Source organism: Rosa chinensis, chromosome 4, assembly GCF_002994745.2.
Source record: "Rosa chinensis cultivar Old Blush chromosome 4, RchiOBHm-V2, whole genome shotgun sequence".
Taxonomy (NCBI): Eukaryota; Viridiplantae; Streptophyta; class Magnoliopsida; order Rosales; family Rosaceae; genus Rosa; species Rosa chinensis.
In genome coordinates, this window is record NC_037091.1 from 42,845,032 (window position 1) to 42,866,275 (window position 21,244).

At 39.1% G+C, this 21,244-nt stretch overlaps 1 long non-coding RNA gene across 1 annotated transcript; it reads left to right on the forward strand.

Annotated features, from left to right (window-relative positions):
* The first annotated feature begins 4,711 nt into the window (after positions 1–4,711).
* Positions 4,712–6,452, forward strand: LOC121052412. The gene is made up of 2 exons (XR_005808989.1): positions 4,712–4,770; positions 5,565–6,452. It is a non-coding gene; the product is annotated as an uncharacterized LOC121052412 (long non-coding RNA).
* The last annotated feature ends 14,792 nt before the right edge of the window (positions 6,453–21,244 follow it).

The window sequence follows — 21,244 nt, forward strand, 5'->3', positions numbered from 1 at the left end:
GAGAGAGAGAGAGAGAGAGAGAGAGAGAGAGAGAGAGAGAGAGAGAGAGAGAGAGATGAAAACTCAAAATTACTTTTAACGAATAATTGCATAGGTTTAACAGTGTTATTGACGTCATATACTAAAAGTGTGTTGGGATTGTAACTTCATGTATCGATCTTAATTCATTAAAACCTAATATACCAAACTTCGGAGTGTCCCATATCTCATGTATTGTTCTTGAATTTTTTTCTAGATGTTATGAACTCACGTTTAGACACCTCTATGAAAAGAGTTTTTTAATACACTAATATAATAACCACTGCCTGTATCTTCCATCACTTTGATTACTTTTGTGAAACAATCCTTCTGCCATCCTATTTATTTCAAAATCTTTTATGAATAGCAATATGTAAAACATTGTTCAAAGAAGGTGATTTCAAATTTTTTTTCAAAACTGACATTTTCCTTTCCCTTATAAATAATTGTTGACAGTGGTCACACACATTTATCACCTTTCACCACATGCTTTTGCATTTGCATGCACATTATCTTCTTGAGCATTTGCATGCGCATTATCTTCTAGTCAAGAACAACATGTACGAGACACGAAATAAATATAGGAAGACTCAGTGTTCTATTCTATTGTTCTAAAATAGAATAGAACACTCGTTGGGTTACTGGGTCAGATATTATTCATTGCTTTTTTATGTTTATTTCCACTTTCTGGGTCAGTTTTTTGACCTACAAACTGATCTGGGTCACTCTAGGTCAGTTTGTAGGTCACAAAATTGACCTAGAGTGACCCAGGTCAGTTTTGGAAATTGAGCCAGTGACCCAGGTCAATTTTGGAAATTGAGGTGAGCCAGTGACCCAGATGGTGGAAATAAACATAAAAAAACAGTGAACAATATCTGAATCAGTGACCCAACCGGTGAACTTGCTTTAAGTTGCTTAGATAAGGCATAAGTATTTTTAGACAAAAAGACCAACCACCTTTTCTTACAATTTTCATTGTTGACATCATGCATAAATAAGAATTACTTTGACGTCATGCTATATTTTGGACAAGGTAAGGCATAAGTAAGAATCAAAATAAATCATGCATCATCGAGATTCAAAATGAGAATGTTAATGGTAGATACCTTTGCCACTGACAGTACACCAGCACACTTTAAAGCAATCAACTTTCCATTGTCCAGTTGATCTGAATTTATCAGAGTATTACTACCACTTGGGAATGGTCCATCTCCAAGGCGCACCAGCACTCAGTGATAATGTTTTCAAATCATATCTACAGCTTGGAAGTGTTTCAGCCATTCATGTGACATTGGAAATGCGCGCGGATACCGACAATCACCATTTTCTAGGGTTATTTTTAATCATATACTCGAGTAGTGTCTAACAGGGCAAAGTCGAGCTAGTATTTCGGAGCCTTAGATGCTTCCACGAAAATGATAGGAGCATTTTAATGCGACGTTTTAATTGTTATTTCCTCATATTTACTTAGTTATTTCCTTAAATAAGTTTTTTTAGGAACGTTTCTATTTTTAGTAAGTTTAATAAAAGTTTCTATTTTTAGGTCTCATGGAGCAAATAAAGCTGAAATGAGCTCAAAGGAGGAAAGAGGAGCTAGGTGATAGGAGCATTTTAATGCGACGTTTTAACTGCATTTCCCTACATTTCTTGCGTTATTTCCTTAATAAAACCCTGTTTTGGAAAGTTTCCATTCTTTGAATGAGAAAGTTCCTATTTGTAGAAAGTTTCCATTTTTGTAGTTTCTATTTTTCATTTTTAGAAAGTTTCTATTTTTGGTAACAGTTTCTATTTTCAGGACTTTGGAATAAATGAGCTGAAATGAGCTCATAAATGGAAAGAGGAGCTAGCCAACGTTAGAGGGAGTAAAGACAAGCCACTAAGGGCTGCATAAATGAGCTGAAAGGAAGAAAAGAAGTTTTCCTGTTTCAACCAGGAAACTCCACTCAGAAGAGGAAACCCTGCCAAAACAAGACTCTTGAGCCAACCAAGAAAGGAAATCGGCAAAATGATGTGTCATGGCATGAGAGAAGATTCTTGAAGACATTTGATGATGACATGGCATGAAGGTGACGCATGGAGGCCCAAGAACTCTCAAGAGGTTATGGATTTCGGCAAACGGATAAAGGCCCATGGAAATTAGGGTTTGTGACACATGCGAGATATTTTTGGAGAATATATATGTGTTTGCCGTAAAATACAAAGAGGAAAAGGAGGAGGCAACATGAAAATCTGAAAATATAATTGAAGATTTTGATTGGAGTAATTCAAGGGAGATTTTTAAGGGCAAAGAGATATTCTTGGAAGATTTAAATGTGATTTTTGGCCGAAAATGGTGAAGCAAATCAGCATTTATTTATGGAATTTCGGCAATTACTCTCTCCTAAGATATTCTTGGCCGAAATTAATGAAGAAAATCAGAAAATCCTTATATAATTTCGGCAAGGATATATATTAAAGGAATTTAGGGAATTAATTTGGAGAGTTTTGATTGGTTAGATGACACACCAAGGCTTACTTGGCATTCTACGATTGGTTGGACCACATCACAAGGCTTACTTGGCATCGTACCATTGGTTGAAGTGATGTGGAAATTTCTGATTGCTTGGAGAACCCTAGCCGTGCCCCTATATATTCTCCCCTTTTCTCAACGTCAAGGGGTCCTCTTCCCATACAATTTACACTTTAGAAAAAAATCAGAAAATCTTCTTAGCATAGCCGTGAGTTTCTCCATCCTCTAGTCATCTCCACGAGTTCAAGCAAGGCCAAGGGAGAAGAAGCATAGCCGTGAGCATCCATCATCCATCTCCAACCTTGAAGCTTGCTTTCGAGATTCAAGAGACCACCACATCAATCGTTCATCACCATCTCCACCTCACGGTGTAATCCGATTCTCCTTTGTAACCTTTGCTTTGAATTTCGTTGGTTATGAACTAGTTGACATATGTGTTTGAACAAATATTAATTTCTGGAATTTTTATGATTAATTGAGAATTTTCAGATTCATATTATTGTTCTTCGAGAGTTGCTTATGTGGGTTTGCTTAATTAAATTTGCGTTATAGATAACTTTTGTATTTTAATCTTATGTGGTTGCAAACACTTAGGGTTTCGATATAATTGGTGCTAGGTTTAAGAACATGAAATCAACTTTTCGTTTTGTGTAAACTTGAATCAAAGTAGTAAAGGTTTTGTACAAAGATCGAATTTAATTAACGAGGATTGCAATTAGGTGGACTTTTCCATACTAAGTTGTACACTTGAGTTGATAGCCTTTTTCTATGTGTAATGCGTTAAACATGACATGATTGACTAGCTTTCTAGGGTTTGATTGCATGTTTGATAGGATTAATCTAGGTGCTTTCGCTTAGGTTAATTAGCATTGAAAAGTAAAATATGGGAAATTGTTTGCTTTCGAACGTTTCACATGATCAACTCCTTTCTCATGACTTAGATGAACAATATTAGGGTTTGAATCAATTTTAATCATAAGTTTCGGTTTTGATCTTTGTTCTCTCATTCCATTTGTATTTTTATGTTTTTGCATTTTAATTGTTTTCTTTACTTAATTTATTTTCGAAAAAAAACCAAAAACAAAATCCCCCCTTTTCGTGTAAAATGTTTAAACTTGTGAATATCTTTGTGAATATTATACTTTGTTTTAATTTTAATTGTTTAATTGTTTGACAATGACAGGTGTACCCTCAATCCCCGGAATAGAACGATCCCTATTTGCTTATACTACTAACGATATTTTCAGGGTTAAATTATGCGCTTGCTTTTTGGCGCATCACTAGGAAACGTTGGAAATGGCTAAGGCAGGGCACAAGGGCTATAAAAATGAGTTGAAAAGAAGAAATGAAGTTTTCCTAGTTCAGCCAGGAAATCCTGTTCAAAATAGTAAACTTTGTCAAAGCAAGACTCCTGAGTCAAAATAGGAAGCATTGTCGGAAAAATGAAGAAAAATGGTGAAATGTGAGGAGTCCTGAAGGCACTAGGAGACCACATGGCTTGAAGAAGACTCAAGAAAACCCAAGATTCTTCTAGATTAAATGTGAAATTCGGCAAAATGGGAAAAAGCCCAATTGAATTATGAATTTTTGGACGTAAAAGAGTGATTTTTGGAAAATAAAATCCTTTTTGCCGTAAAATTGGGAGGAAAATCAAGAGAATGGCGTCATGTATGGAAGGCGATATTCTTGGGAGAGTTTTAAAGAATGGTGAAGTGTGTGCAACAAGAAAAGGTGCAAAACAAGTCCAGATTCATTGTCTAGGTTTATTCCTATTTCTTTGGCCGAAAATCAAGAGAAAAATCAGATAAATTCATGGGAAATTCGGTAAGAATATATTTTAAAGGATTATGGACTTATTTTAGAGCTTTTTGATTGGTTGGATGACATAGTATGGATGACGTGGCACTAATTGATTGGTTGAAGCTGTGTGGAGCAACCAGAAAATTTCTTGAAAATTAAAAGAAGATTCATGAAACTTGGAGGATACTTTGCCGTCCCCCTATATATATACTCCCCTCTCTAGATTTTTTCAACACACCACTTCTCCCATAATTCACACACACAAAATTCTCTCCATTCTCTAGTCTTCAAAAGCTTTGCGTCTCAACCAAGGAGGAGAAGAAGTCATGCAATACATCAAGATCCTTGCCGCCATCCACCCTTGCGTCGTCCCTAGAAGATTGCTTGCTTTCAAGGATTTTCAAGTTCTTCGTCTCAAAGCTTTGTCATTCATCTTTCACGGTGTATTTCATACTTTCTTTAGTTTTCTTTTCTTTGATCCGTAGAGTTATGAATTCTAGTTAACATGACGTTAAGGGCAAAGTTTAAAGCCTGTTTATATGTTTTGAAATAAAATTGTGATTTCTATGTTGCTATGAGATTGCTTGATTGATTTTTTAATACAGAAAACTTTTGCATGTTTATGTTCTTTGGTGGCCAACTTAGGATATATGCATGTAATTGGAGCTAGATTTAGGTAAAAAATTCACCTAATAATTTTGTGACCCTAAATCATAAGCATTAAAGACTTCAGACAAATGTCGAAATAAGTTAAGGAGGATTGCAAATAGATGAACTTTTTCATACTAGGTTGTGCATGCACTTTGGTTGAAATCCTTTCTTTGTTCTTCATGCATTGAATGTGTTCTTGACTAGCTAGCTTTCTAGACTATGATTGCATGTTCAATAGGTTTAATTTAGGTGCTTTCACTTAGATTAAATATTCAAAGAAAGTAAAATATGAGAAATCGTTTGCTTATTAACGTTTCACATGGTCAACTTTTTTCTCATGACATAGATAATCAACTATAAGAATTGTAATTGGATTTTCATGCATATGATTGTGGTTTTGATATTTGTTCCTTGCCTTCCACCTTTGTATATGTATTTTTCATTTTTATTTTTGTTTCTTTTAATTTTTTATTTAAAAATTCTAAAACCCCCTTTTTGTGTTTACTTGTATATATTTTCATTCTTTGTTTTATTTTTGTAAATAATACCTTGTACTTTGATTAATTATTTGTTTTTGCAATTACAGGTGTACCCTCAATCCCCGGCTTGAACGATCCCTACGTATTTAATGCTAACAACTAAATTTTTCAGGATTAAATTGCGCGCTTACTTCTAGCGTATCAGAAAAAAGTAAATTTCTAAGCGCAAATGGCTTCCAAGAAATTAATTTTCAAGACCGAAACAATGATGTTTAATGGTCGATTGTTTTTTAATGTCCCTACGAACCTCTTTTTTGGAGTAGCACAAACCCCCACAGTTCGACTTAATTATCCCAAGTTATAAGAAAGATGGAAGGTAGAAGAAACTAAGAAAGGATATTAGAATCCCCGAATACAAAAAGCAAATATTAAATTGAAAGCAGCAACTCTTATTAAAAACTTACCAGCAACTCTTATTAAAAACTTACTTGGAATAAGGTTGCTTCGTTTGATGCTTTGAAGCGGCAGCTTGACGTAGAAGTGCTACAGCGGTGTAGCAGCACTTGACGGTGGAGCAGTGGCGCACGGTGGTGTAATGGTGGCACACGGAGGTGGTGCGGTGGTGCATGATGGTGACGCACGGTGGTGATGCTCATAGAGGGTAGAAGTTTTAGGATTTTTCTAGGATTTAGGCTATTTGAATCAGAGTTAGAATTTCATGCTGATAACGTGTTGTAGAATAAAGGAAAAAATGATTTTTTTTTCCTTGTTTGCTTAGTAATTTAGTTCCAATTACCAACTTTGATTACTAGTTAGCCACTAATCTTCTGAAGTACAATAAAATGGGATGTAAATAACCGTATTGATTGTCATGCAATAGGCGTAAAATAACGCTCAAATCAATACAACATATTAAATTAGTAATATATACGGAATTTACAAACGACAGAAAAAATTTATATATATGGAAGTTGTCCAAAACATCTTTTTCTTTATCTTCATGTCCTAGTTGTGGTTGTTTTTATTTATTTATTTTTGTTTTAGGGAATCAGAAACTGAGAGAAATTTGCTGTGTATTCTTATTGATAATAGGGGCCTCTTTATATAGAGGATTACAATGCATAGAGTTAGAATCATACAAGGAAAGAGAATCTTTAGATTCTTCTAATTGAACCCTATTACCACTAGGTTAAGTAACCTAGAGTTTGGATTAAACACAAATATAGATATCCTTAAACACTCTCCCTTGTGTTGTCCAAACGCGGTGCTTCTCTCGTTGCCTCGTTAAAAACCTTGCTGAGTAACAAAAACCCAGTGGGACAAAAATAACCTCGGTCGAAGGGGAAAAAGAGCACAACACATCCTTCACGATTCGAGATGAACATGTAGACATATCCCCCTGTTGTCTGTGCCTCCCCCTGATGACTACGATCATGGGAGTTCAGATAATTTCAGCAAGTCAATTCTTGCCACATGTTTCTCGAACGTGGATTTGGGCAATGACTTAGTAAACAAGTCTGCCGCATTGTCCTCAGATCGAACCTGGTTTACTTTGATCTTGAGGAACTTCTGTTGTTGCTGATTGTAGAAGAATTTGGGCGATATATGCTTGGTGTTGTCGCCTTTGCTGTAGCCTTGCTTCATTTGTTCAATGCAAGCAGCATTATCCTCATAAATGCTCGTTGGCTCATCTGTGGTAGACTTCAAACCACAATTGCTTCAAACATGTGTAACTATGGATCGAAGCCATATACATTCACGAACTGCTTCGTGAAGAGCAATAATCTCTGCATGATTCGAAGAGGTAGCGACTAAGGTCTGCTTTGTAGACCTCCAAGATATCGCGATCTTTCCCATGGTGAAAACATAACCAGTTTAGGAGCGACCTTTGTGTGGGTCAGAGAGATACCCAGCATTAGCAAAACCTTCCAAAACACTTATATCATTTTAGGTTGGGGAGAGGGAACGCAGTCCACCATGTGTAGCGTCCCTGGTACTTGATGGGTCCGAATCCATCTTCTCTCTATAGGGATAGAACAAGCTCATATCAATCGTACCACTTAGGTATCGAAAGATATCTTTAACACCAGTCCAATGCCGTCGTGTTGGCGCAGAGCTATATCTAGCTAGCAAGTTTACAGAGAATGAGATATCCGGTCTTGTGCATTGTGCTAAGTACAACAATGCGCCTATTGCACTTAGATAGGGCACTTCTGCCTCTAGCACTTCTTCGTCGTCATCTTTTGGATGGAATGGATCCTTCTTTGGATCAAGACTGCGGACGACCATTGGGGTGCTTGAAGGTTTAATCTTATCAGTGTTGAAACGCCTAAGCATCTTTTGGGTATAAGCTGATTGATGAATCAGGATACCATCTCTACGGTGCTCAAGTTCTAAACCGAGGCAAAACCGTGTTTTCCCAAGATCTTTCATCTCAAACTCGGATTTCAAGTGTTCAGCGGTTTCCCTTAACTCTTTAAGGGTGCCAATTATGTTCATGTCATCAACATAAACCACTACTATTGCAAATCCGGAACTTGTCCTTTTTATAAACACACATGGGCATAGTTCATTGTTGACATATCCCTTCCCAATCAAGTAGTCACTTAGGCGGTTATATCACATCCGTCCGGATTATTTCAATCCATATAGTGAGCGTTTCAATCTAATCGCAAACGCGCTCCGTGGTCTAGAGCCACTTGATTTGGGTAACTGAATTCCATCTGGAATCTTCATGTATATTTCCGTATCTAGATCCCCATATAGATACGCAGTAACCACATCCATAAGCTGCATGTTCAGTTTTTCGGAAACTACCAAACTGACAAGGTAGCGGAACGTAATGACGTCCATTATGGGAGAATAAGTCTCCTCGTAGTCGATTTCAGGGCGTTGTGAGAAGCCTTGCACCACAAGGCGAGCTTTGTATCTTACAATCTCATTTTTCTCATTACGCCTTCTAACGAATACCCATTTGTGACCAACTGGTTTGGTGTTGGGCGGTATTGGTACAACTTTGCCAAATACCTTTCTTTTCGCTATAGAATCAAGTTCTGCCTGGATCGCATCTTTCCATTATGGCCAATCAGCTCTACGTTGGCATTCATCAATGGAGCGTGGTTCGATGTCATCGGTCTCAATAATCTCACGCGCCACTGAATACGCGAATACATCATCAATGATGATTGAGTTTCTTTCCCACGTCCCATGTACACTAGTGTAATTTACAGAGATCTCTATGTTCTCATGGATAGGTTCTGACATTGAGGCGTCCCCCAATGATGTCTCTTGGACATAACCGTAATCCGGAACATTCTCATGGGACGGATTTTGAGTATCGATGATCAAAGGATTTGTCTGTGCCTCATTCGCTTTCTTTCTAGGGCGAGTATTCTTCTAACCAATTGGTCTACAGCGCTTCCTTGCGGGACCTGCAGCCATAGATGCCACATCATTGCGATGCTGGGCAATGGCGCCATCCCCTAATGTCACAGGAGTGGCGTGATGTCCAGTATTTGGGACATCGATCCTTGCAGGCACTTTGCAGCAAGTATGTGTGATCTCGTCACTTTGGCAACGTCAAAAAACGCAACAGGCAGAGTGTCTGCTACGTTCTGGAGCTCGATTATTCTTCGCACTTCAAGTTCAGACTGTGTGGTACGGGGATCGAGATGAGACATAGTGGGGACAGACCACGACAATTCCTGTCGTTCCTATTGAACATCTGTGTTCTTATCTCCCCCTAACGATGGGAAGACTGTCTCATCAAAGTGACAATCCGCAAATCTAGCGGTAAAGAGATCGCCTGTCAAGGGTTCAAGATAGCGGACAATAGTTGGAGATTCATAGCCAACATAGATGCCCATTCGTCGTTGTGGACCCATCTTAGTACGCTGTGGCGACGTAATAGGCACATAGATGGTGCACCCAAAAATGCGTAAATGAGAGATATCAGGCTCGTATCCAGTCACTAGCTGTAACGCAAAGTAAGATTGGGTTGCAGTGGGTCGTAGACGAATTAGCGTCGCTGCATGCAATATTGCATATCCCCAAGCAGAAATAGGGAGATTGGTGCGCATAACCAATGTCCGCTCTATCATTTGTAGTCGTTTGATAGCGACTTTTGCGAGACCATTTTGGGTATGAACATGGGGAACTGGATGCTCTACATCAATCCCTAGTGACATGCAATAGTCATCGAACGTTTTCGATGTAAACTCCCCAACATTATCAAGTCGAATGGACTTAATAGGATGGTCAGGGTAGTGAGCCCGTAGACGGATGATCTGGGCGAGGAGTTTAGCATAAGCAGCATTTCGAGTGGACAACATCACGACATGTGACCAGCGTGTCGACGCATCAACCAATACCATAAAGTATTTAAAAGGTCCGCATGATGGTTGAATTGGTCCACAGATATCCCCTTGGATTCTCTATAAGAACGGAATAAGTATTTTTGGATCCTTTGCATAGGACGGTCTCGGTCTTAATTCTCCGAAGGAACAGGCTTTGCAAAATGAGCGAGGGGCCTGAGAAGCAACCAATGAGGATTTTGGTTGGGCCTGAGCGTCTGTAGCGCTATTAGAAGCAAAGTGTGTGGTTACATCTCCCATTATGGCGTTAAAGCCATGGAAATTGGATTGTGTGGCGTCATGGCCACTAGGAGGAGTAACCATGGTGTCATTCTCATGGTTGGCACCATTTCTGGCGTCATCACTAGGGACAGGGGCGGCCTTTCGGAGGCCCAAGACAGCAGCAGCGCCAGAAGCTGCAATCTTTGCGGTCTTGCTAAGTCCTGGAATCAATTTTTGATTCTTGCTTCTTCTCACTCTGAAGAAAGGATGCCCGTGTGAAGTCTTAAGTATACGGAGCATCATATCACGACCAGAATGTCCTAGTCGGTCATGCCAAAGCCAATATGTGTCTGAATCCAAGAGATCTTCTCTTATGACATTATTGGATTCAATTGGTCGAATTGTAGTGACATAAAGTCCACTAGATTGACACATAAGCTTCTCTAAGATGCACTTTCGTCCGCAATCATTAGAGGTAATGCAAAGGAATTCTATTCCGTTCTCACTATGCGTTTCCGCATGGAATCCGTTGGCTTTTATATCTTTAAAGCTTAATAAGGTTCGATTTGCCTTAAGAGCGTAAAGAGCTTCAATGACTTTAATCAAGGTGCCATTGGGCAAAAGGAATTGGGCCATTCCATGTCCTTGAACTAAACTGGATGGCCCAGCCATCGTAGTCACATATGAATATGTAGGCAACATCTCTAAGAATAATTGCCTATGTCGTAGAATGGTGTGCGTAGTCGCACTATCCGCAAGACATTGAAGTTCAACCATTCCTAAAAGAAAAGCTCGTAATTAAAAAAGAGTCATAAAGAAAAGAACTCAACTTTTATTAATATGCCAAACGGAATTACATCATCGTTTCTTTTAACCAAAGAAAATCTAATCCAATAAACTAGTTAATGAAAAACAATGGTAGTCGTCTAACTTCTTTCGGTAATTCCAATGTAAATGTGACCAGGTGAGTAGAGAGATGTCGGTGGAGCAAAGCTCGTTTAAGTACCACTTATCTCAAAACCTTTCTAGACATCACTTTTACATTGAGTATGCCTACTTTGAAGAAAGACTAATATCATTGGCATATACTGCAAAAGTAATATGGCAATTGCCTACATCTCTTGGAAAATAAAAAGACTTAATCAAAATCGCCAGTTTCTGGGTCTTGATCCTTGTAGTCTTCCACCCTTAGATCGAGATCGCCATCTTGATCTTCTTGTTCCATGTAATTTGCCTCCCTTGCTTCACGATACATCTTGTATGCGTTTGCAACATTCTGGGATGCAGTACACTTCCTTGCCCAATGCCCACTTGATCCACATCGAAGACAAACATCTTTATGGTCAGGCTTCCTTGATCGAAATGCTTTTGGTGCATGATTTGGACGATTATTACTCTTGGTGGCGTCACTACCATAGCCGGAGGCTCCACCTCTCTCTCTCTCTCTTCACACGTTGACCTCCACGGTTCCGTGCACGCCTCTCCTGGCGATTTCCTTCCTCTTTAGGGCAAGAATATGGACCAGAACGTCCAGAATTGTCCCTACTCTTAGGGTTTCGCTCCTTGCGTCCTCCCTTGGGGGCGCGACTATAGTTAGACTCCGGAATAGACTTAGTTCCCACTGGTCTAGCATTATAGTTCTTCACAAGTATGTTGTTGTGCTTTTTAGCTACGTTCATGGCTCCAATAAGCTCATGAAACCTCGTGATACGTCCTGCTTTCACATCAATCCGATAATTCTTTGAAATCATCAGGGCAGAGACGGGGAAGGTAGAGAGAGTCTTCTCGATCAACATCGTATCAGTTATGGTTTGGCCACAACACTCTATCAGAAACTTGATACGAAGAGCTTCCGAGTTATAATCAAGCACATAATTGAAATCACAGAAGTGGAGGCTATGCCATCGCACTTCTAAATCAGGAAGCAGGGAGTCACGAACGTTGCCAAATCGCTGCTCAAGTTCAACCCATAGCTTTCTTGGGTCTTCCTCATTGAGGTATTCACTTTGGAGCACGTCATTCATGTGCCTTGTCATGAGAATGATGGCTTTAGCTTGATTTGCTTCAAAAGCAGTAGCTTGCTCAATGGAGAACACGTTCTGACTAGGCTCTTGGATGACTTCCAGAAGTCCATCAGCCTTAAGATGTTGGCGCACATCTCGGACCTACCTATGGTATCCTGCCCCAGTTGTCTCTAGTGGAACAAAGTTCAACTTGTTCAGGTAACTCATCCTGAAAAACAACACAAGATTAGGGTAAGTTTCGGAGAGAAAAAGGCTACCACGAAAAAACTATTAAATTCCTGAGCGTAGTCGCTTCCAAGAAATTATGGATTTTCTGAGCGTAGTCGCTTCCAAGAAAAATCTGATTCCAAGAGGGGTTTTGGATTCGATTGAAACAACGATGTATGTGGTCGATCGTTTTCTTCTCAACAAACTCTAAGTTTGGAGGACTCTACAAGCTCCAAGCTTGGAGTGAGCACGAACCCCAACAGTTCGGCTTTTGGTCTCCCCTATGAAGAAGAAAGGGGGGTAGAAGAAGGGATGTTGGAAGTCCCCGAGAAAAGAAGAAGAAATTAAAAAAAAAAAACTTCAAAAACGGGAACTTTTAGAAAAAAATTACCTTAAAAAGTGGCCGGAAAACTTGACCGAAAAGTTGGCTGGAAAAATGTCGCCGGAAAGTGGCAGGAAAAGTCGCCGGAAAAGTGTTGACAGGCGTTGACTGACCGTTGACCGAGCTGCTGATGTGGCACCGGTTGCTGACGTGGCAGGCTGATGCTGACGTGGCAGGCTGACTGTACGCTGACTGGAGGCTGACGTGGCAGATGACGCAAGGATGACGTCAGAGGGCTTCAGGCTGCTAGGCTTTGGACTTCTGCTTCTGGGCCTAGGGTTGACCGGAGATGGACTTGGTTGACTGAAGCACTGATTGATGATGCAGGCGGCGGTTCAGTGGTTCAGTTGGTTCAGGCGGCCGGTTCGTGTGGTTCTAGGCCGGTTCCGGTGGTGATTTTTCGGATCCGGTGATCTGGGGTCCGGCTGCAGCTGCTGGTGGAGTTTGGTAGCAGTAGGCAGGGAGGAAAACTTCGAACCGGGCAGGGAGGATATCGGTATTTCCGGGGGTCGGTTCTGGTTTTTTCCGGCTGGTTCTGGGGACAGCGCCGCCGGTTCTGGGCTCCTAGAGGTGAGAGCTTCAAGGTGGGCGGCGGAGGTTTCTGGGGTTTGAAGGCTACGAATATTAGGTTTCAGGGTTAGTGCTTCGTGCTGAGAACGTGTTTTAGGGAATCAGAAACTGAGAGAAATTTGCTGTGTATTCTCATTGATAATAGGGGCCTCTTTATATAGAGGATTACAATGCATAGAGTTAGAATCATACAAGGAAAGAGAATCTCTAGATTCTTCTAATTGAATCCTATTACCACTAGGTCAAGTAACCTAGAGTTTAGATTAAACCCAAATAGAGATATCCTTAAACAATTTTATTTTTATTCAATTTTTGATGAAGATATTTTAGCTTCACTTGGTACATTAAAATACTTTTAGCTACACATAAGATAACTTCATTTTCAACCTAGTCTACAATCTAGTGAATCATCTAATTATACAAAGGTGCAGATTGACTTCAGACAACTGAAGCAGCTACAAGTTTTAAATGGAACAGAAAAGAAGGCAGAAAGAAAGACAAGATAAGCAATAGCTTTAATTTGTTGTTTGATGAAAAACAAGATGTGATGGTTAACTACCAATGATATTTAATCGGTGTATACATTGCAATATTTCCACCTCCTCCTTATAACTAGCAGAGTTTTTTTTTTGCTTTTTTCGGGACATGCACAGGTTCTATTGTTTCTGTGAAAAATGTGGGAGTTATTGGTGTTAGAATCAAAAGACACATTGAATCAAAAACACATTCATATGAATCTATACTAGATCATAAAAAGTATAGGAAATTACTGCATATCAACAGAATATATTTGACATGGGATTGAAAGCATTATATCAATCCTAAATCTGCAGAATGTATGAACATAAAGTTAAACAGAAAAAAGACTTACATGATGCGCCAGTGTTGTCCATGATAGCCTTCTCCTGATTTCACCCTTATGTTCTCTTAGTTTATGGGACTAAAACAAGAACAACTCGTGCATCAGAATGGACCAATCTAACATATTTATAGCAATATTGCAGATCAGTTTCATCCATAAAGAAACTGTTGTAATTTCTCAACTGCTTATCAAATTCTAACTGCTTGACCAACTGCAACTTGATTTAAATTCAAATAACAGATAAGCTTGTCTTAAAATGAAATATATCATCAACTTATATCAAATTCTAAAATTAAATCAAATTCATATATATTAAGTGTGTATGCAGAACACAAGTCCTAAGTAATGTCTTGTTCCATAAGCAATGTTCATTTGCTTTCAATTGGACTTACTTGGCTACATACATAATATGCTTCTCAACCATAGATAAACCCTGAGAAGATGCATTCTGTTTGCCATTGTGGGTTCAACGAGATTGTCGTCTCTCCAATTCACGGATATGAACTCTATAAGAAACCTGATTATCACCGGAAGTTCATTGTTTCTTGGATATCCTTTCAATCACATCTCAAGCGTGATCATCATTGTCCTAATACTTCAACGGCTACGGGAGTTGCATCTTGAGCAGTGGAGCATGATTTGCTGCCCATTTGAACAATATATATATATATTTTCTCCTCATTCCTCTTAAATCAAGTAGTCCGAATAGAAATAACCCAGAATGAGAGAGGAGCAAGCTTGGTTTGGAAAATTCTACACTAATATGGGAGACGCTAGAAGCAGAAGGTTTTATGCACTTCCATATAGATATTATTTTGCACCTGACTAGTCTGCAGCAGATAGGATTATGTCTCTCGTAAGACCTTGTTGATTACCTTAGTTGCTAATACTTTTTTTTCTTTCTTAAAAGCAAATTCAGCCCATCTACCAAATGATAGGGTGGAGGCTCAATATGTAATTTTGGCAGATAAATGGAGATAATTATCTGTCAAATCCTACGTGAATTTGAAATACGCCTCTTTGCCAAATTTGGCATATCACCTAAGGTTGATGTGACTATATGAGGCTATGAAGCCTACCTCTTTGTATCAAGCTTATGAGTTGGCTATGCTTGCTGGTCATTCAAACCAGAGTTTGGTTCGAATGACTCTCAGTGGGAGAGGCACAGGACAGGAGCCCCCAATCAACACAATACCAAACAAGGGACTGCAGCCTAGTCTATATGGCAGGGTTTCTCTAGCAGAATATCATGAAAGAAAGGCAAAGAAACCCTGCCATATAGACTAGGCTGCAGAACCTTATGTTTCTATTTGATCATTATATAAACTGGGCAATGGGCATATCCTGCAAAAAGAGGCAAGCCAGATCATGAAGTCACCACTAATGAAGTGGTAGAAGAACCAGGCATTACATTGCAGGTGCTGACTACACATGCAGCTCAAAGGAGTATTTCAACAAAAACAGAAGTGCATGCATATGTTGATAGACTTTGGGTTAACTCACAGCATCATTGATCCTTGTTTACTCAAATATTACGAGCAGCCTAGCTGCGGATAAGATAAGTAGCTCGGAAAGTAATGATAAGTAATGGCAAATTGTAATAATCTAATTTCTCAGTGGACACAGAAACTTGTGAGACACTTTTGGAAGCAATCAGCTAGGTTGAGAATCTCTCAAAGTTGAGTCATACCCTTTGTATCAATCCAATTAGGTGTAGTAAGAATGGCCATCCTAATTTGTTTTACTCAAAGTGGAGATGGCAACCCAGAAATTGCAACTTGCCCAGGTACTTCTGTTTCTCCAGAATACCATAACAATTATTCACTTACATTCACAAGAAATAAAAAAAAAAATAAAAAAAACAACTGTGATTCCTTAATGTATACTCATGAATCTGATACTTTTTCACTGATGGGGTAAATACTGAAATATGAACAGAACTATTTTAATTACATTTTTTTTTCCAAAAGAAATTATAATGGCGGTTAGTAATTTAACCCCAAAGAAGAGGAAAAGCACTGTGTAAAATTTCTCTGCAGTTCAAAAGTTTGTTCTAGTAACCCCTGCAACCCAGTAACAGCCTAGAGCTGGGATTTTGTACTACCAAAGAATCAAAGCCCCACCAATATTGATCTCTCTATCAACACTAAAAACATGAACACAAACCATGACAAAATTGATCTATATCTGTTTTCCTTGGCAGCTTCTTCTTTCTTTTTTCACTAGGAACCATTGCTGTGCAAGTAGAAGCGTTTCATTGTAGCAAAGAGTTGTTCCAATTCATACCGGCGCGCTATAAGTTGATGCATTCACTGTCCTAGTCCTCTCATGCTTTAAATACAGTGCATAGAGTACTTCATTCCATGTATCTGGGACTCCAGGCAGACACCAGTGGCTGCAATCTTGCCGGTGAATAGAGGCAGGGCTAAGTTTAGGACCCAGCTAGTACAAGGACGAATGCCCATCTTTTCTCCGAGCAGTCAATTGCGTTACATTTAACACAGTGAACTTCATTGCCTTTGATCTGTTTGAGAAAGCTGATAACACAGCATTGGCTATCCTGTATTGACTCCAAGATTCAGTAGGCACCAATGAAGAGGCTAGCTCAGGCAATGTTTCCAGGTGACAGTTTCCACCATTCCTCCAATCTCTTTCTCAGAAACCACAAAATTTAAATATGCAATCAAAAAGTACTAACAAGAAAAATTGAAGTACCTGGGCAATCGAAAGTTTGTTCACCCAGTCTTCCAATGCCTCACTTCCATCTTTAGGTTTCTTTGCAGCATCACTTTCCAATCCAGGATAAGGATTCACCCAGTTTCTTAAGGTTTTCTGTTAAGCCTCAGGCAAGAATGAATTGTTCCTAGGCAAGGTTACTTTAGCAAGTATTCCCTCAACAACAAAAGTAAGCAGAAGGTCTACAAGCCATCTTTCCTTCTCTATGCAACAGAAAGACTAAATTTCTAAACTGTGACACAGACCAACTGTTTCTTTCTTATAACCAAGGTAAGAATTTCAATTTATAAAGTGAGAGATGTAGGCTTGACAATGTTGCCTTTTGTAGACCTAGAAACTTCAATTTCATAATTGAGGATCGTTTCCCGCGCATTCACATGGCGCAAGCATTATGAGCAACCAGACCATATTGTTCAATTCATTAAGTTGATGTATGATCATTATATTATGGAGGAAGATGCCAGCAAGCTGTTAAGGCATAAGCAGTCAAGTCACTGTTTAATGCCTTTCATTTCTAGGGTTGACACTTTCATATCATGATCATATATTATAACAATTGCAATAAGAATGCAGGGGAGGTGCCAGCCTGGGAATTTCAGTCATATCTGTTTAGAATGGGTTACTGTCACGCTACACCCTACATAAGAATCACATGTCAAAAGAATCTCACTTAATTATGAAAAAAAGTAATTAAAAAGTATTGCAAATCACTACACCAGTGGAGTCGTTTTATGTTTACTTTACTCGTAATGTTTTAGCAACTGACATCACCTCCAATGAAGCAGGGTTCTTCCTCATCCTAATGTAGTACCCAATGGCGGATTCAGGATCGAAATGTTGTCTAGGCTAATTAGAAGTGCACAAAATTTTTTTTTGTTTGAGGTTTGGAACCCAGTGGGAGGCTCATCCTCACGCCTTTATTATTTTGGATCAAAACATACAACGGAGGGGACATAAAATCAAACCCCATAAATTAAAAACTACAAGTATACATTTGTTGTAAAACAACAATAAACTAACTAAATCGTACCCTCCGAGATCCACTCACTTCAAACTCAGCAATCACAGAATCATTATCAATGCTATCAGCAAATTCTTTTTAATGCAGACAACCATCAAATCATCAAAAAACTCATCTTCCATCTTATTTCGAAGTTTGTTTTTTATGATGGTCATAGATGAAAATGCTCACTGATTAAATAAGACAAGCTAAATAAATAAGACAGGCTAAAGAATATAAAGTTAGTAACACTAACCAGATGGAAAGGACATCAACAGTTGTGCATAAACCCAGACACTATCACCAAAACTCAAAATTCTCCAATCTGCAACACAAAATGCACATCTTTAAATAAAAAATAATCATCATTATTCACTACATCACTAACATAGTAACATTAGTCGGTAATTCTAACTAAAAAAGTAAAAATACAAATACAATCATCATTCATGATTCATGAATTATCAATTCATCAAATAGCCTATGACTCTATCGGTCTATCCACCGAGTGACAGTGACCGACCATGATCAACAGATCAAGAATCAAGATCCTCAGGCCTCAGCTAACCACCGGGTTCTCTCTCTCTCTCTCTCTCTCTCTCTCTCTCTCTCTCTCTTTCTCTATCTCCCTCAGTCCCTATCTCCCTCAGTCCCTATCTCCCCCAAACCTCAACTTATACACAAAAGCCCAACTCAGAAGATCTGGGATTTCAGGGATTTCAGTGGTAGCAAACAGAATCGGCATGAGCCAAGAGGAGATCTGGGATTTCTTTGAGGAAACCGCCACTGGCAAAAACAGATCAGGAAGAAGAAGTGAAGAACAGAGATGTATCACAATTCACAAATTCAAAATAGGGGAGATCGATAGGTTTAGAGCTTCATACCTTGTTTGAGTTGTTTCAATCGATTTAGGGATAACCTCCATGGCTCCATCGAAATACTAGAGACAGTGAGGCAGTGAGGGCGTGAGGCTGTCAGCTGCTGTGGGCTGGGAGATGGGAATATACGCAATGAGTCGATGACGCGAATCAAACCTATAATTTTTTTTTTTTTTTTGGGCTGGTATGGGCTGAAGGTAGAGATATATGTATACTTAAGGGTTTTTAGCCCAAAATTTTGTCTAGGTTTGAGCCCATAAATCCTTCAACGTCGTTTCGCCCCTGGTAGTCCCCTCACAACAGTTTCTTTTCTAGCAAATATAAGATACAAACTGACACTTTCAGACTATACCAATAGTTCATTGACAAATTCATATACAGTGTATACAATGATTGCTTCACAAACAGGGTATCTGTTAAATCATAATAATTCAACAGAAAGATCAATGAAAAATTCAGGGTTCATAAAACTTCAGCCTAAGATAGCAAAACCAAAGCATCGAGAGATAGGACATTAAGTACACATGTCAAAATTAAGGTCTACGGTATTAGTTATCAATAATCTTTAGCCAGTGAAAGAATGAATTGGGCAATAAGCATCACAATCCACCTAACTCACTGCTTCAAAAATGAAGCACAACCCATGACAAAGCTAAAAACACAGCACCAAAAGAGTTTCAAGGAAAATAACCTGAAAGTGATGAGAAACCTCTATGTTGTCCATATATCTACTTTCGGTTCCCAAAACCAGACAGAGACAGGTCCTTGAACAGATCACAAGCTTCCCCTACAACCAACACTCTCACACATTCTTTAAGGTCTTCTCTGAGCTGCAAAATTTTCAAGAACAAATTTACAAAAAAAGCTAAGCGAGAAGCCCAAAACAAAAATCAATAAATATATCAGTGTTTAAGGAAAATATGATTTGCTGAGAGATTGATGAGAGAATTGTGTGTTCTGTTATTGATAATAGGAGCCCTTTATATAGGGATTTACAAAGTACATAATATTGCCATACAAGGAAATAGAATCTAAATATAATTAGGAAATGTAGAACCTTCTCTCCTATTACAACTCTAGAACTAAACCCTAGTTTGAAGAGACACACTCAATGTCGATATCCTTCAACACTCCCCCTTGTGCTGCTCAAACTTGGTGATGACGCTTTGATCGTTGCCTCGTTAAAATCCTTGCCAGGTAGCAAAAACCCTGTGGGATAAAAATAACCCTGGTCGAAGGACAAAAAGAGCACAACACGTCCTTCACTCTTCGAGATCTATCATGTAGACATCATTCCTCCCCCTGATGTCGACATTTTCCCCTGATTGCAACAATCATGGGAGTTCGGATAATTTTCTCAATCCGAAGCTCTTCACATGTTTCTCGAAGGTGGATTTAGGTAACGACTTAGTGAATAAGTCCACTACATTATCCTTTGATCGGATTTGATTCACTTCAATATTTAGAAGTGCTTGTTGTTGCTGATTGTAAAAGAACTTAGGCGATATATGTTTTGTGTTGTCGCCCTTGATGAAACCTAATTTCATTTGCTCAATACAAGCTGCATTATCTTCATAAATGCATGTAGGTTCATCTGTGGTAGACTTCAAACCAAAAGTTCCTCGAATATGTCTAATTATAGACCTTAGCCATATGCATTCTTGCACGGCTTCATGTAGAGCAATAATCTCTGCATGATTTGAGGAAGTAGCAACAAGGGTCTGCTCTATAGACCTCAAAGATATCGCGGTGCTTCCCATGGTAAAGACATTACCGGTCTGGGAACGACATTTGTGAGGGTCAGAGAGATACCCTACATCAGCAAAATCTATCAAAACATCATCATGGTTTTGATTAAGGGAGGAGGATGACGCGGGCCACCAACGGTGGCTTTGCCGGTCACGGCCTCTTTGACGACGCTACTTGGGCTAATGAGATCCGTTCTCATTCTTCCATCATTCTTTTCTCTCTGCAGGGATAAAACAAACACATATCTATCGTACATTTTAAGTAACGAAAGATTGTCTTTATACTAGTCAAATGGCGTTGCGTTGGCGCAGGGCTACATCTAGCCAACAAGTTCATAACAAATGAGGTGTCCGATCTTGTATTGTGTTAAGTACAATAATGCTCCTATTGCACTTAGGTAAGACACTTCTGCCAATTAACACGTCTTCGTCATCATCTCTAGGACGAAACGTATCCCTCTTAGGGTCAAGACTACGGACAACCATGGGAGTGCATCTTTGACTTTATAAAAATGCAAAGCATTTATTGACACGGTATACAAGTTCTAAATCTAGACAAAACCGTGTTCTCCCAAGGTCCTTCATCTCAAACTCAGATTTCAGGTGTTCAGCGGTTTCCCTTAACTCTCAAGGGTTCCAATTATGTTTATCAACATAAACTGTGACAATTGAAAATCCAGAACTTGTCATGAAAACGCAGGGGCATAGTTCATCATATCCCTTCCCAATCAAGTAGTCACTTTAGTGAGCGTTTCACCCTCATTGCAAACGCGCTCCGTGGTCAAGAGCCACTTGATTTGGGTAAA